Source organism: Alexandromys fortis, unplaced genomic scaffold (assembly GCF_014885135.2).
Source record: "Alexandromys fortis isolate MF-2015 unplaced genomic scaffold, M_Fortis_MF-2015_v1.1 scaffold_166, whole genome shotgun sequence".
In the NCBI taxonomy this organism is placed as follows: domain Eukaryota; kingdom Metazoa; phylum Chordata; class Mammalia; order Rodentia; family Cricetidae; genus Alexandromys; species Alexandromys fortis.
Genome location: NW_026068102.1, coordinates 2,453,602 through 2,470,095, shown reverse-complemented (window position 1 = coordinate 2,470,095; position 16,494 = coordinate 2,453,602). Strand labels below are relative to the sequence as shown.

The following is a 16,494-nucleotide window of genomic DNA, read 5'->3' as shown; positions in this document are numbered from 1 at the left end:
GTTCCAGTGAATACAGAAATCGCCTGTGTTTAATTTCCCATACACTTTTATACTCAATATAAAAGGGGGAAGAAGGCAGCAAAAGACTTCTTTAACATGATACAAAGGACAGTTCGAACAGTTAATTGCTTCAACATATTGATACATCAAGTCATTAACATTCTGTTGTTTAGGCAGTGAAACCATCCTAGACTAAGTATCCTATAGGCAGCTGCTTCCCAGGTTAAACCTCCGATTACAAAAGAAGGAGCAGAAGTATGATTGCATATCTTGACTGTTTGACAGGCTGTAGTGGATCTACCTGTATGGGTCATCCAATTATCTTCCCAGTCCCTTACTCTATACCTTACCTCTGTGGTTATATCATTTGTAACTTGCTTATAGACGACTTTACTGCTAATGTCTACATATAAGTGCATACATACCAGATTTGTCTTTTGGGGTCTGGAATAACTCATTCAAGATTTATTTTCTAGCTCAATTTATGAACTTGGGAATTTTGTGTTTTAATTTTTTTAAAGAGGTATAAGTTTATTAAAATCTTTAAAAAAAACCCACAGCTACGGAATATTTCAGAGTGACTTATTTACAAGTTTTTTTGCTAGGATTCAGATTTTAATTAGCTTTTCAAATAAAAACTTTTTCTTCTAGAAATATCAATATTTGGTATAAGATCAATGGCAACATTAAATGAATGACCTAGTTAGAAGCAGATTAACTAATTCTTTTTAAATGCTTTGAATGGAAGCCAGGATGCCGTGGCTCATGTTGTTAATCTTAACAGTTGAGAACTAGTTGGACCTTTGTGAATTCTAGGCCACCCTGCCCTAAAGTGAGAGTTTCAGGACAGCTAGAGCTACACAGGGAATCCTTCTCTTAAGGGAAAAAGATGCCTTAAATGGTAACTATTGTTTAAACATAAATTATCACAAAATTACTCTTCTGGCATTTTCAGACAATATCTTTTCTTACAAAGGCAGACATGAAAAACTAAAACAACACAGGAACATTCCTCCATTTAAATACATGCTCCCATGTACTGTAAAGGTTGAGTTAGGGTTTCCAGAGCTACAGGAGTTCATCTTCACCCTAGGTGGTAATCAATTTCTGATGTGGGTGAAGTGCAATTTCACAACATTCTCATGAACCGTTAGAGTTTTCTCCAGGTTTCCAGTGACTGTGCTGAAGCAGTAGAGCACAATGTCCTCTTTGATACAGTAGATTGACTCACCACGGGGGAGAGGGCACATCAAATGAAGTCACCACCTTCTTTATTACCAGAACTAAATCTCTGACAGTCTGCCCCTGCATGTTCATGATGATCACTGTGTTTTATCGGTTGCACGTAATGAAGAGCTATGGATTTTTAGGAAGCACAGTCATGCTACTGTTAGTAATTCTGTCCCTGTAGCACTATGCAGAGATTTAAAGGTATATGATCATTCTGTGCTCTTCATAGTCCATACCTTCACAGTGCCACCAGAAGACACACTAAATGTAGTGTCCACCTTGTATAAATGTTGCCTCATTAACAAAGAAGAAATTATTTCAAATTCCTTTGGTATTTTCTCTGATGTTAAGCCATAAATTCTTTTTCTTTGATCAAAAGATGCACTAAGGATCTCACTGCTTTACTTAGAAAAGTTTAGACAGGTGACACCTTTACTATGTGACCTTTCAAATCTTGTTAAACACAGTCCATCCTGACTCTTCCACACCTGATAATTCCATCTTGGTCTCTAGGTGCTAACATTTCAGTATCTCTGCTGAAACACATACAGAGAAGAGAATAATCAATCATCATGAAGTTATCCTGGGACTGATACTTAAGATCCTTCCTGATATTTTCAGGAGTGAAGTTCGCCATTTCATTACATCCATCAACAGATCCAGTGATAAGATATTGGCCATTTTGAGGGAACTGAGCACACTCCACATGGCATTTCTGACCAATTTTAATATGCCTCCTCAGTTGTGTGGTAAACTTTTCTTCTTTCACGTCTTTGACAGCTGTTTTGTCTCAAAACACATCTATGGTCACACCAGGAAGAACCAACCCCTGGTTCCACTTCAACACCTGTCCCAACAATGCCATGAGACAAGATGAAGGCACCACAATGACTTCTCCAATTAATGCCTTGGCAATTACTACTCTTTTTCTCTTGGCTACTTTCATCTGGATATACCTCACCAAAATTAGCAGGACCTGGCTAGAAGGTTTTCCCAAAGAATACAGTCCTCTAGTTGTGTTAGCTTTAACATAATGATGGGGACTGTCTATCTCAGTGGCCTGTCAATACTCAATTCACAAAGCTCTATCAATTCCAGAACAACCCATTTATAGACATAGACAAAGGTCTTGACTGGAAATTCTAGACTGTATAGTTTGTAAAACAGTATCCTAATGGCCACTATTAATATCAAACACAAAACTTCCAATTCTATCCACAATATTCAGAGACAGTAGTCTCCTATAAGATAGACAACACCCGATGGAAACTATTCTTCAAGTACTGCATAATAAAATGAATTACATTGGAAGACTTGATTTCAATAAACATAGAGTTACGACTCCAGGTCCAGATCCTACTCAGCACATACTCTGTCATAAAACATTTCGTGACACCTCCAGTGACCCCCCATGATTTAATTTTTTCAACTTCATCTCACCCATGAACTTTCTAATTGGTACACCAAGACTTTTGGTACATATGTTGACAAATTTGTTTAAAAATTTTCTGTGTATAACTCAATTTCTCTTTTCCTAACTACTGCTTTCACTTATCTCAATTTTCTTTGTGGGCAAGTTTTAAATTCTGCTGCCTTCAAGTACCAGCAGTGACTTAGATGCATCATGATCTAGAAGAAATTATAGAGTTTTCAAATTCATAATCTGTGCTCCCTTGAGTCCTAGTATTGAGGTATACACTACTACATCTGGTTCTCACTTCCTACCCAATGATTGTGAAGCTCATGGCAAGTTGATAAGGTGGACAAAGAGACTGGTGGTTAGTTATAGCAGTTCTACATTGATTCCCTAATGTGACTTCTAAAATTATCATTTAAAATTTTGTAGATATAAAATTTAAAGAATCTAGTGTCTAGTTTTTAAGCAAATGGCCTTCTGGATTCTCAAGTCTGTGAAATGTACTAGTTTTGATTTTAGCTTGTAAAAGGAGTTTTCTCTCCCTCCTGCCAGTTTACAAATAAACACTCAGAGGCTTATATTAATTATAAAAATTTGGCAGATGCCTCAGGCCTATTACTAACCAGCTCTTACTTTTAATTAACCATTTCTATTATTTTGTATTTTACCATGAGGCTCCTGGATTGCTACCTTACATCTTGCTTCTTTAGCAGCGGCTGGCATGCCCCTCAACTCATCGGCTTTTTCCTTCTCTTCAGTTTGGCTTTCCCGCCTGCCTATACTTTGCCTTGCCATAGGCCAAAGCAGCACTATTCATCAACCAATAAAAGCAGCACATATTTGTGGCATACAGAAGGGCATCCCACATTTTTAGCTCAGCTGGGAAATTTTTATTTTTGTACAAATTTAAGAAAAAGCAACATAAATGTCTAAGAGATAAAAAAATTAAACTCTACTTAATCCTTCTGCTTTTTTACATGTTATCTGATTCCTCTTGAAGCAAAAATGGGTTGCCTGGGTTGTTGGGTTTTTTTTTATTTTGAAATATTTTACAATATTAGTTACAATAGAAACAGATTTTACTTTGGGAAAGAAAAGTAAATGTTTATGTCTGACTTATTCAGATGAAGGAGTTCTCTAGAAGACCTAAGGGTTGTATGGACTGGATAAAAATCACTCCATGGTTAGTGGATTCAATGTGGCATTTTTTTTTTGTCATTCTCTGCTATGTGAGGGATATGAAAGAGTCATAGGCTTGTAACAAAGTAATGAGCTTCTGTGCAGTGACCTCTAACAGGGCTCAGTGAAAATAATCCTTCCAAAGCATGTTTACATAGTGACTATTTGGCTGTTAAACAAATACAATATTTAATAGGCCCACAGTGATCTGCTTACATGGAAGCCTGTTATGAGTAGAAAGAACATGCCAGAATATTAAGAAATTAATATGTGGCTTCTACAAGCAATGATCCTTGAAGAGAACAACAGTTTGTGGAAGATAAGATAAATGCCACCTGCTGCAGTGGCTCCAAGGGACAATCCGGGATGTGGTATCCTCTGAAACAAATGCAGCTTTCCAGATCTTGAACAGCCAGCTGAGGTGGAACACGGGGAAATGAGCTAACTATTTGGTTTTTCCCTGGCTACTCATCCCCTACATCACTAGGGATGACATTGTGCAAGTTGCAACAGCTGGTGTTTTCATGCCACAAAGCCTACTCCCAGTTGCTGTAGCACCCAGAAGATCTCTGTGGAACCTCAGAGATAGCTGTAAATTGTATTTTCCATTTCCTGTGTATTACTCTGTGCAAGGCTTAGTTCTGAAGCACTTTACATCTCTTTAGGAGAGACTATGTCATTGTCCCCAGTGGGAGGTGTGTTTGCTTATAATCTCCACTTTAAAATTAAGAAGCTAGTAGTTCAAAAAGCACAAATGACCGATTGAACGTCCTAACACTTATAAGATATAATTGAGACTCCCATGTTTTGCACCATATGCTGTGAACAGAAGGAGGCCAGATAATCACTGGACAAGCAACTTCTTATGCATATGATGCATATGTCATTGTTCAGGAACAAATATGTGATCTCTCTAAGGGGACATACATTTCTTTGGCAATTGCATCTGTCATAATGCCAACAAAGTAGCAGGTATTTAAGAGAATACTTGTTAATTTGAGGTGTTTAAATTCCAACCCTAATCCTTATATAATATTGTTCTTATATGAAGCAGTGAGAAGTTATAACACATCACTGTGTTCTAGTCTAGAAATATTCTGTGGCAACATAAACATTAGTATATAAGTATTCCTGGGATGGTATCCTGTTCATTGTTTCTGATTTTTGACTTAGTTTTGCTATTTGACAAATGAATGATATAAAGAGAATCAGAAACACTTTCCTAAATCTAGTTGAAAGAGAGTTTAGAGAAGGATAAGGCAGGATTTTCTGATGACAGGTTGAAGATTTGGGTAGCTGTTGTGATAAGCAAAGTCAAGGGGGAAAATCCTTTAGCCATTAGATTGTCTTATAGTCATCTACACACTGCTTTTGTGGCACTGGGGATTCAATTAAGGCCAGTGAGCATACTAGTCAACTTCTCTACCATTGAACTCTATGGGTAGCTCATGGGAAGGCTTGTAGAACTAATTATTTTTTATGATGTAGCTTCAATTGATTTCCTTATGAGGTGTCGATAACTGTCTGGATGATTAAAACATGCACTACTCACATATACACAGTACTTTATGGTTTACAAAGCCAAATTTCACTCACTTCCCATAGTAACAACGTTATGGAGGACATGAGGGCTGGAGAGATAGTGTAAGACTTATTTCATGAAGGTTTAAAGACTCTTACACCACCACACAGCTGTACATAAGCAGGCCACTGTAGGAGTCCAGATTCTGACACACTTGACTATGGGACTGCTCTTCAGGCAATCTTTGCAAACAGTAGAACAAGTCATATAGAATGTATACAATCAATCTAATGATTTACCTAACTAAATATTTTATTTTAACTCCTGGGAGCCACAAATATTTCATTAACTAGTGTCTGTGTTAACAAGAAAACTGGGAATGCATCCAAATAGCCCAGCCTCTCTTTAGTAGCCAGTCAGAGTTTGGCCTTTCACAACTTTAAAAAAAAATCCTTCTTGAATCTTATCATATGTTATGGACTATCCAGCTCTTAAGGAATAGCAAGTTACATGTGTTTTTTTTTTCCTTGCCGTGTTAAAAACTTTCTTTACTTGTTGTTTTAAATAACTGCCTCTCAGGCCTATGTATTCCCCAGCCCAGGTTCTCTTCCCACCGTCTTTGCTATAGTCCTCAGAAAGACTGTGTGGCCCGCCTCGCAGCTTCTGCTTTCCAAACTTCTGATATTGCACAGGGCCGCTCCTTGTTCTTAGGTAAAATATTTCAGTATGAAGAAGCTTGGGTATGCTTTGGAGCTACATTGCTGCCTATTTGCTGAAATAAAAACTGGAGTGCAGCTTTCTCCCTAAATTCCCTGATAGCTTAAACAAAGTGTATTAAAGATTGCCATTACAAAATTCTTGACTGTCTTTTGATTATGTCCTAATAAAAATTTCATGATTAAAAGAATTCTGTGATAGTCCAAATGAAATCACTACATCATTGATATGTAAAAGTGCTCTTTCAGTTTGAATCTTTTCTAAAGACTGATCTTGCAAAAGTGTACATGTTCATGTGGATAAGATTAATGATTTAATTATTTTTATGCAAGCTATCCCTCATGTAGATTGTTTTCCTCAACTTGACTATGTTAATTAATAAAGAAACTACTCAATACTCCTTCTGTAAGAGTTTGTGGTACAATTAATCAGGTACAATTATCAATAAAGACATAGTGAATGTCTGTGTGTTCAGACCCTAATGGAAACAAGATATATTTGACTTTAAACTGAAGTACACAAAGTTCCTTCTGGTGCTTGCTTCCAGAAGGAAATAAGGCTATGGGTCTTAGGAGGCTCAGACTGTCAATAGAAATATAGTTGTTCTATTAATTAAATATCCAGACAATATGACTGAATATGAAATAATCCATTTGTGTGAACATTATTTCATGTCATGTCTGAATTCTTCCTAGACTTTGGCCTGGATTTTGCTAGTTTTATAGTAAGATATTCAAGTTGGAAAGCTTGCACCCTCTCAGTCTGTTTGCACCACACTCTGGTTGACAGCATTCCTTTAGGAAAGTAAAAAAAAAAAATACCAAGAAGACTTCTTTCAGTCAAAAAGTCTAGATTTGTTTAGATCATTAATTGCTTCACTGTATAGAAGGTTGTAAAAACAGAATGCATGTAAAATAGCTAATTTATTTGCAAGCAAGTAGGAAACAGGTGAAATGATTATCACTGGCAATGTTCTTATAAAATAGTCTCACTATAAAATTAGACTTCTATGTCATCTGCCAGGGATGAAGTCTTATATTAAATATAATGTGACTCAGAAAAAAAGCTTTTTTTTTTTTTGATAGGGAGCAGATTTAACAGTTAGCACAGAGTTTTGTTACCTGTATACGGTTGGCCTATGCTACTAAACATTAAAGGAAGAGGTTAAGTTATGTAGATGGGTTCCTGAACTTTTAAGTTGAAGAGAAGTTGGAATTAGGAAATTTGATAAATTATAGCTTTAGGTTAAAATGCTGTGAATTTCAAAATACTTTATTATTAAGACTGAAAGGGAATTTGTAAATAGTGAAGAGTCATTCACATTATGACATTCAACAATGTTTTCTGTACAATAAATGCCTATCCATGGATGTTTTCTTGCTGCCAGCAATCACTGAAATCTTTTTAGTTAAGGAAAATAATTCATTACTCAGGACGAGCTAAAACATACATCTGGTAACAAGACGTTTATTCCACATGAGGCGCTGCTCATGGGTCATGGTAGGAGTGGAGAAGAAACAGAGCAGCATGCAGAGAAAAAGGTGTTGCAGGGGATCCATTGCCTTTTAATGTCCTATCATTACAGGGAGGGCAGGCTTGCCACAGAAGATGACGAGCTAGCTGAAATTTCATCGAATCCTTACAATGTGCCAAACATTAGAGGTTTGATTTAAAAACTAGTAAAGTTTCTGCTGTCAAGGAGCTTATAGTTAATTGGAGTGAGTGAGATAGATGTATAACGCAAGGGAAAGGAGCAAATTAGGTTCTGCTGAGTAAAGTTCATCAAAGTTCAATTGGAAAGACAACTGATTCAGCATGGGGCCACAGTGATACTCTTTAGTTTTAAAGATTTATTTTCTTTTTACTTTGTGTGTGTGTGTGTGTGTGTGTTTGTGTGCCATGTGCACATGGGTACCCAGGGAAGCTGGAAGCAGGCTTTGAATCCTTTGGAACTGGAGTTACAGGTGGTTGTAACCAGTTTATGCCAGATTGTGAGAGTTGGCAGTGTTCACATCACCACAGCTATGTGCATGGCAGTGCCGTGCTGCTGGCTTAAAACCAACTATGATGACAGTATTTATATGACAGAAACTGGCAAACATTGTAAGCATGGATTTCTCCCAGAGAATGAATCGTTAAACATTTACCAGCATCCTACGGCCTGTGGGTGGGAGAGTCTATAAAAGTGTGGAGAAGTGGGTAGCTGGGCTGAATCTTGTAGACATGTTAGAAAGACGTTACTGGATTCAGAGGACAGGGTTTTCAGGGGTTAGGGATGTAGGGAGGTATTTTTTATTTTTAAAAAAATTATTTTTCTATACTAGTCCCAGTTCCCCCCTCCTCCCCTTCCCCAAACCTCTGTTCTCCACTTCTCCCCCCATCCACTCCTCAGAGGAGTTAAGGCCTTCTCCCTTGGGTAGTGAACAAAGTCGGATATGCCAACTTGAGGCAGGACTATGCCCTGCCCCTCTGTGTCAAGGCTGATCAAGGCATCCCACCATAGGAAATGGGCTCCAAAAAGCCAGGTCAAGCGCCCAGGCTAAGTTCTGGTCTCACTGCCTGGCTCCCCCACTACCATCAGCACAACAGATCAAGCCATATAACTGTCAGTCACATTCAGCGGGCTTAGTTTGATCCCATGCAGGATCCCCAGCTGTCAGTCCAGAGTCTGTGAGGATAGAGGTATATTTTAGGAGACAGTGAAAAATGAAATTCATCAAACATATTTTTATGTTTAAAAACTCTATCTAATGTTTTAGTTACTTACTGATCTTTGATGTCAGATTCTGGGTTTTATTAATGTTGTATTTATGCAATTTTATGCATGAACAACATAAATCTTATATAAATAAATAAATCTTAATATTAATCAAATTTTCCATATTACTTATCTGGACAGAGTCAACAGTTATCACTACTCACATGCCAAGAGCAATGTCAGGAATTGAGTATGAGTATATATATATGTATATATATATACATATATATATGCATATATTTCATGGAATGGGAAACTAAGAAAAGAAACAGAGGAGGAATTGACTGACTGTCATAAAGTTCTTAGAGTATGTAAACTTGGTTAGCTTCTTGACTCTTTTTCTGGAGTAGCCACTGTGAACAATCTCTAATAGATGTCACAGATTTCCTTCGAATGTCTGTGATCTGAATGAAAGCATCCGATGGGTTGTACTATCAGACTGCCATAGTCACTTTCTGGGAGGCAGAAGGAATATTTATATTCCTGAAGCTTCCCCACCAGGACATGACCTTGTTTTCTGTCGATTGTTTGATTCACCTAAATAGAAGGGGAGTGTAAACTGAACAGCAGTAATGATGGGTGTTTCCTGTTACATGTTTTAGTTTTAGCGGGGAAATATGACTATAGAAAGCAGTGATGGCCTTGATAATAGGAAACACTATGCAGACAAAGTATGCTATTTGCCTAATAGGAATGAGTCTAATTAAAGTGCATTTATTTTTCAAGGTCCATCGTCTTTTTTAAACCTGCTATTTTCACACAGAGAAACTGTGTAACTCTTGGCTTGTATGATTGAACAGGAACACTCAGACACAGGGCGACTTCTTTTTCAGAGAGTGGCTTTGCAATTCAGAAGATGTAAAGAGGTTTTCTCTGGCTTTCAGCCTTCCAATCTATTTTGATCATGGAGGTTAATAACACTGAAAAGCACTCAGAGTATATAATGCTGCAGAAGAAATGAGAGTTCTATGTTTTATGACTGGGACATGACTAGTAATGTATCTGCTGGGAAAGTTGCCATTCAGAACAGAGCGAAGAAAATTGAATTCCATCAATTCTTAGCCATTCATCCCTTCCCCCACTCTCTCATTGTGTGTGCCTTTTATTTTACATGGTAAAGGCATCTTCAGAGCCTATATCTGAGCAAGCTGGTGGCTTCATGTTTTTTGGGTTATCACTATTGTGTTATTTACTCATTTGGCTACAGTAGAATTTCCTGGGAGCTTTAAAGAGCTTGAGGCTCCTCGGAGAAGAATACAGGCTTCAGTATTGTTTTAAAGCTATGTTCATAGTTCCAATGAGTGCTCAGGAATGAGAATGAGTGTAGTGGGACCTTTGAACTTTTCAGGAATTAGCTTTGCTCACAAGAGCAGTGAAGATTGTCCTCACTCACTCTCTCATTCTCTCTACCCTTTTTTTTCTTCTCTCTGAATGAAAGTCATTTTTGTAATACACATTCTGCAGTATAAACATGGGTGTGAAATTCCAGGCTTCAGCTATTACCCTGGGCAGATTACTTCAGCGCTCTGGTTTTCAGCTTCCTTGCCAAAGTCAATTTTTGCCTCATGGTGCTGCTGGAAACATTAAACAAGCAATTTAATTTTAAGCTCTTGGGTGTAATGCCCTGCATACAGCAAATGTTTAGTGAATTGTATTTTACAGACTGTAGAATTTTCAGAGTGTTTTTATACTTAGTGTCCTATCATACTTTCAACACAATTCTTTGTCACTAGCAAGACTATAATTTACTATCCCATTTTATAGCAGAAGACTTTGGAATCCAGAAAGCATGATGTTTATCCTCCAACATATAAAATTTTTTCTTGAGTATTTTTTTTTCTTGATTATATATCATGTCTGGGAAATAATTTTTTTCCTCATTGTTTTCTTGGCCAGGATAAGAGGCAACTTGTCTTTAATATATCCCTTGTCTCTCATTCAGGTCAAAGCAGTAAGCGTCTAATGAGTCCAAAGGAATATCAAAGATTTCAGGAGGAAAAAGTTAACTGCCAGTTCCTTTAGGCTCTGTTGGCATTCTCATCTTTATATTGCTCTGGTTAAAAATGTACTTTCAGACAAAAGATTTATTATCAATTATATGATACCTCATTTTGCCTTTAATTGCTATAATAGTGGAATACAAAGAGAAAATGTTTGTCTCATCATTTTGAAGAGAATTTTTGAAGAGGTTTTAAGTGATAATTTGATGGAAGGATCCCAAAAAATCCTGGTTTGTACCATGAAGGGCATAGCTATAGATTGATATCTGTTATTGGTGGAAATTCCAATTATCTTGATCCAATTCAGTCAATTGTATTTGAAACTAAATTTTTATTTTTATTCTGTTCCTGCTCTAATCTCAGCCCCTGGCCTCCATCTTTGGAAGCTCCCCTCCCACAAAAGGTCAAGGCCACTCCCACAGGCTATTTCAACTGCTCCCCAGAAACTAAACACCTGGTCTTCCCTCGTGGTCCTGTTGGCTTTCTGTTGCCCCTCCTTGGGTCACTTGAGAGTACAGATTAAACTTGGAAGTCTTTTAATTTGGTTTGATTTGGTCTGATTGGAATTATTTGTGTGGGTGGAAAGGGTCGTTTTTAGGAATATTCCTAACATTTTTGAAGGTCCCACTGGGGTGGGGGTGGGGAGTGGTGCTGTTTTTCATCCAGGCTCAAGGCCATGTGTTGGGAAATGCCTTTATTGCACCCACCCTCCGCCAGCTAAAATTGGCTTCCAGGCTTTGTAGGCTTCTACTCGATGAGTACCCCCACCCCATTTGCTTATGCTCTTAGAGTTTGTAACATCCATTCATATTTACTTTTGTCAATTTTCAAGCTTTTCACTGAGATTGCAATAGTGCTGTGAAAGTCCAGTCCAAGTGGCTGAGTCAGGCTTAGCAGAGGTGAAATTGCAGGGCCAGGGACGCCTACCACTCATTTATCACAACCCTGTTTTAGGCTCAAGGGTTGTCACAGTGGACATACTGTGTGATAGACTTGAGCCCCACAATTGGGCATAGGCTAACAAATGGGTTCCTGCAATTAAAGCCAGATCCATTATTTCCTCTGGGCTGCCTCCTACAAAATCTTTATAAATTGGAACTGGCCACCAGTTCCAATTTAAATATAAATATAAAGTGGCCACCAGAGGAAACTTTTGAGTTTTCCATTCTCCAGGTCCCAGAAAATTTTTGCCGCTATGGGGATAAATGGACAGAACTCTCTAAGTCCACAGTTTCTGGGCACTGCACTCTCATCTCTCCCTCAGTAGCCAGTGAATTGCAGCACTGATTTTGGTCATCAGGGTCACAGCGCCTCCAGATTCCAGGCCATCTGGGAATTGGGATTCTGATAGTTCTGCTATGACCAGGCATCCAGAGGCACTGGCCCCTCCTCCACTCCCTCAAACTCTTACTACTCAACCCCCTCCTGTGGAACAACATTTTCCACATTCCTCCTTTTAGGCACCCCTACCTACTCCCTCCCCGGAATTTCAAGATCAACTTTCTCCCTAACCACCTTCCCCTCCTTCCCTCCCTCTTACTGCATCTAACTCCCCACACCTCAACTTACTTCCTAGACCCCTCCAAATCCTCTCCAGTCTTCTCCTCCTCATCATAACCCTGCTCTTCTCTGCCCTCTCTGGGAGTAGTAGGAGCAGATGGCATTATTAAAGTCCCTATTCCATTCTCTCTTCCAGACCTCTCTCAAATAGAAAAGTGGTTGGGTTCCTTCTCTGCTATTTATTCTGTTTATATTAAGGAATTTTGTTATCTGTCCCAGGCCTATGATATAAACTGGCATGACTTCTACATCATTCAGGCGTCTACTCTCACTCCTAAAGAGTGAAGTAGAATTCAGGCAGCAGCAAGACAGTATGCAGACCAGACTCACCTAGCCGACACAGTCCCTGTGGGCAAAGTTGCTGTGCCAGTCACAGAACCACATTGGGATTACCAACCTGGCCAGAATGGCTGACAGAGGTAGGACATCATGGTTCATTGCCTCCTTTAGGGTATAGAGATGATCTCATCAAAAGGAGTTACTTTCACAAACTTCAAAAGATCACACAGCTAGCTGACAAAAACCCAGACATTTTTTAAACCTATTACAAGAGACCATGATCTAATATACCAGATTGGACCCAGCCTCCCAGCAGGAGCCACGGTCCTGGCTATCTATTTTATTTCTCAGTCAGTACTAGATATTAGAAAAAAGTTTTTAAAAGGCTGAGAAATGTTCCCAAACCCCCATACAAGAATTGGTGAAAATGGCTGTTGTAGGTGGGACATCTATCTATCTGTTGCTTTCATTTGTTAATTAATAAAGAAAACTGCTTGGCCTGATAGGGCAGAATTTAGATAGCCAGAGTAGACCAAACAGAATGCTGGGAAGAAGGGATGTGAGTCAGATGCCATAGCTCTCCTCTCTGAGATGGATGCAGGTTAAGAACCTTCCTGGCAAGACACCACCTTGTGGTGCTACACAGATTAATAGAAACGGGTTATAAAGATGTGAGAGTTAGCCAATAAGAGGCTGAAACTAATGGGCCAAGCAGTGTTTAAAAGAATACAGTTTCTATGTAATTATTTTGGGTAAAGCTAGCCGGGTGGCGGGAAGCAGCCTGTTGCTCCTATTTCTACAAACAGCCTTTAAAGTCTAATGTCTGAAAAGAAACAGCTGAGTCTTCCTGATAGACAAGGCTACAACAGGCAGCAATGCTCTAAGACCAAGCCCAAGCAGCTGCCCTGAGGCCACCAAAACCCCCAGAATGGGGACAAGGGAAGTCAACCACAAGGCTCAATCCCCCGAGAGCTCAGCCTAATGAACCTCACCTGAAGACTGCTTCAAATGTGGTCTTAATGGCCATTTGGCATGGTATTGCCCTGGGCCTCCATCTACAAGGCCATGCCCTATCTGCCAGCAACATGGACACTGAACATCATAATGCCCCTGTGTGAGATCATCCTCTATGCTACGCTATGAAATTCCAGCCTCACCAACATTGGCAAGTGAGACTGTGCCAGCCTTCGAACTTCTCAGCCTTGCGGAGGATTGACACAGCCCAGATTTGGTGACTCCCATAGCCCTGTCTGAGCCTAGGGTAATGCTGCAGGTAGCAGGTAAGTCCATTGCTTTTGTATTGGAACTACCTACTCTGTTTTTACATCTCACTTGGGCCTTATGTTCCCCTCACAAATTTCAGTCATGGGTGTAGACGGAATCTGTTCCTCCCACTTAAAATTTTGCCACTGCCCTGCATTCTTGCAGGGCAATTCTTTTCCTCATTTTTTTTCTAGTTATACCTGTTTGCCCTGCACCTCTACTGGTTGAGATATTCTCAACTGCATTGGGGCCACACTCACTTTGGCCCACACACACTCTCCTGATTCGCACTTTCTTTTCACTTTAACAGACCCACAGATTCCTACCCCAGACTGCTCTGTCCCTCCTCTCCCTGATGCTTACGTCTGACAGGGTCCAGGCCCTGTGGGATTTACAGCCCCCAACCACAAGGGCTTAAATCCTCTCATTTTGGGCCTGCTAGGGTTCTTCTGCCATTGGATCTCTAACAACTTTGCCATTACAGCCAAGCCTCTATACCAGGCAGCCAAAAAGACCCCCACTGGGCCTCTTACCCACTTGGCCATTGTCTGCCACCACTTCTCTACTGTGAGATGCCCTTCTAACAGCCCCTGCTCTTGCTCTTCCAGATCCCACAAAGCCTTACTATCTCTATACAGATGAGAGGTCAGAAGTGGCCACAGGAGTTCTATCCTAACAGGCTGGGCATTTAAATTGGGCTGTTGCTGTTTTATCCTAACAGCTGGACCTCACTGTCTGTGAATGGCAACCATGCCTGAGAGCCCTGGCAACAGCAGCTGAACTCACTCGGGAGGCCTTGCTGGCCAATCAATCATGGTATATTTCATCCATCACCTTTCAGACCTTCTGAGACACTCCTCTCTCTCCTTGGGCCTTTACAAGTCCAGGTTTTTCTCTTACTGTTTCTAGAAAACTCCCAAATTACTTTGGCCTTCAGTCCTGCCCTAAACCCTGCAACTGTCCTTCCCGTAGTTGACGGACCCCTTATTGCAATCCTCTTGGAGGCTCTCCAGCTCCCTGCAGAAGTAGCCATTATTCACAGTCAGGGACATTAATCCTCCAAGGACCCAGTGGCCTTAGGCAATGCCATGGCTGACTCAGTGGCCTGGAGTCTGGCCTCCAGCTCCTCTGATTCCACAGAACATATTTTGTTCTTAACTCCCTCCTATCAGCCCTGTTACCAACCAAAAGAGAGGGACAAGCTTATAAAAAGGGGGGGGCAAAAACCAAAGGATGAATGGTTCTGTTTAAATAACCATTTCATCTTTCCTCAAGAACAGGCATTGTCAATCATTTCAGACATCCACTAGACCTTACACATAGGCCATGAAGCTTTGATCTGCTTCTTGGAGTCCTTCTTTGACCCATCCATCTCTGAGATCATATTTCACAGGTTCACTCTTCCTGCCAGATGTATTCCAAGGCCAATCCACAGGGGCTTTTCACATACACCAATCTCTACATAAGCTTCATGGACACCAACCAGGTGCAGATTGGAAGGTTGATTTCACCTATATGCCTACTCAAAAGAACTCTGTTATCTCCTAACACTTGTGGACACATTTATAGAATGGATAGAAGTGTTTCTGACCTCCAGGAAAACAGCAGATGTGGGGACTCAAGTACTCCTGTACCACATCATTTCTCGGTTTGGCATCTAATGGACCATCCAGATGGACAATGGGCCAGCCTTCACTTCCAGGGTCATGGTGCTTGTGTCAGAAGCTCTCAACATCTCCTGAAAATTCCACATCCTCTGCCATCAAAAATCCTCAGGAAAGGTAGAGAGGGACAATGGACTCATCAAACATCAGCTAATCAAGTTCTCTAGGTTATTTTGAACTCAGGTTATCTTGGCCCTCTCTTCTTCCCATTGCCCTTACTCGACTCAGGGTCACCCCATGTTCCCCTACAGTTCTGAGCCCTTTTCGAGCTCCATTATGACAGGCCCTTTCTTTTTAACCATCATCTCCCAGGCTAAAGTCCTCCACTGGTGGGGTATCTACCTCTCCCTTCTGAGGTCCCTTCTCGATTCACATGCTGACAGTTGTGTCCCTGCCCCCACACCAGTGGATTCTAATGCCCTTAAACCTGCCCCACTTTCTCTTGAATCTTGATGGACAGGACCTCACACAGTAATCCTTACCACCTCCTTGGCTGCCATGCTTGGGGCATCCATGCTGGTAACATCTCTCCAGGCTCAAGTGGGCACCTACTCACTACACTTGGTCTGTCCAGCAGGTAGGACCTCTAGCTTTCTAAGATTCCACAATGGAGAGCCTATCAGTTCCTCATCCTGGTGCACTCATCTTTGTTGATACAGATAAGACAGGTAAAAACAATATTTTTTTTTTCTTAGTCACCTGCCTTCTCATCTCCCTCAAGAAACAGATGCCTGGAATCTCCAGGATGACAGTAAACAGGATGCCTCTCCAGCCACACCTCTCGCTGGTAAACCAGAGGACCAAAGTTTGATTCTCAACACTCATGTGGTGGCTCACACTATCTGCAACTACAATTCAAGAGGATCCAATTTTATCTTCTGGACTTCATAGTCACCAGGCTCACA

General features: G+C 40.3%; 1 pseudogene; it reads right to left on the bottom strand.

The window, feature by feature from the left end:
• Positions 1 to 1,053: 1,053 nt before the first annotated feature.
• Positions 1,054 to 2,561, bottom strand: LOC126489583 (WD40 repeat-containing protein SMU1-like; annotated as a pseudogene).
• Between the last annotated feature and the right edge of the window lie 13,933 nt (positions 2,562 to 16,494).